Consider the following 1,643-nt stretch of genomic DNA (forward strand, 5'->3'; position numbering starts at 1 on the left):
AACTCCATGGGTGGCCACGCCCCCTTGGGGGCCTCCCAGCCAATAACGTAAGGGGAGGAGGCGGGGTCCAGCCAGCATCCGATTGGGTGTTGACGGGGTAACGTTGTCACGGATCTCTCCGACCACCTCCCTTCTTTTGCTGGCCGCTCTCGCGTGCTACGCTCCGCCCATCTCGCCCCACACTTCCCTGCTCCCGCTCTTTGCCTTTGCTTGGAGAAGTGGAATCCGCGGGGCGGGCCTGAAGAAAAGATGCTGAACAGCCGTGCGCGCGCGCGCGCGCGCGCGCGCGCGTGCGAAATAGACGAGGCTACAGCGCGTGCGCGAGTTCCGGAGCGCCACGCGCTCTCTCATTCGGAACTCCTCCGGGAGGCACGCTCCGCCCAGTCTTCTCGCTGTGCGCGTGCGCTCCAGAATCGCTTCCCTTCTCAGGCCTAAATTCGCTTGTGAGCGCTCCCGCAACTGCCCTCGCTCGGCCGGGAGGTTCACGTGCGCTGAGGCGGTCCCTGGGACCGGAGGCCCGGGGAGGCGGGGGGCGTCTTTCCCAGGGCGTGGAAGGTCGCAGCCGACGGTGGTCGACAGTGTTTTAGCTGTGGTCACAGTCTTGATGAAGGGCGTCTTTGTCTGGAAGCAAGAAACGTGGGCGTGCAAACCAAAGGTTCTCTCCCAGAACCTTTGGCGACTAGGTGGATACTTCTTGGCACGCAGAATGTTTGGAGCCCACACTGGGGTTCTTGAATCAAAATCCCAGCGGCGGTGGGAAAGTGGATAGGTTACAACTTTAGTTTTATTTGAGACGCCCTTTAACCTCTTGCGTCCTTCAAATTCCGACCCACATGTCATAATCTAAAACTTTTTTTTAGCATTCATGAGCACTCCCTCTAAACGGAGCCAACTAGTTTGATGTGCGTGAACTCTCTCACCTGTCTATGTTTGTACCTGTTATGTCGCGGAACGGTATCGGTATCAGGAAAGTGAGCGTTTTCCTTGAATCCTGCGTAATCAATGGGATGGAGAAGAGGCATGTACAAGCTTGGCATGAATGAGTGCCCTGGAGTCGATTCCTACTCGTGTGCCGTCGAGTCGGTTCCCACTCATAGTGACCTTCTACAGGGTTTCCGAGGCTGTAAATCTTTACGGAAGCAGAAAGCCTCATCTTTCTCCCACGGAATAGCTGGTAGTTTCGAACTGCTGACGGTGAGATTAGCAGCCCCATTTGTAATCACTACGCTATCAGAGCTCCAGGGTTTCCAAGGAGAGCTGGTGGGTTTGAACCGCCGACCTTGCGGTTATCGGTCCAGTGCTTATCCTACAGCGCCACAGTGTGAATTAAAGACGGTTTATGAGGAAAAGAACAAATAACTGTCCCATTGGGCTTTTAAGTAGTGAAGAGGAGGGAGCAAAATCTGGAAAACTAGATAGATAATTCAAATTAAAAAACTAGGTAATTCAGCCTGTTTTGGAGGAGCCACTGAAGGGTGACAGAAACAAAACTTTCCAAGAGATCATCTAGCAACTAGGCGTATGAAGAATTAGGATAGAGCGTTGGTGTAAAGGATTGAAAGGGAAAGCACTGGAAATTCGTTTGCATGCTGTTGTGTTAGTATGCGGAGTGAAGAGACTCAGACTAGTTGTGGAATTAGGGC

This window comes from Chrysochloris asiatica, unplaced genomic scaffold (assembly GCF_000296735.1).
Source record: "Chrysochloris asiatica unplaced genomic scaffold, ChrAsi1.0 scaffold00229, whole genome shotgun sequence".
Lineage (NCBI taxonomy): Eukaryota > Metazoa > Chordata > Mammalia > Afrosoricida > Chrysochloridae > Chrysochloris > Chrysochloris asiatica.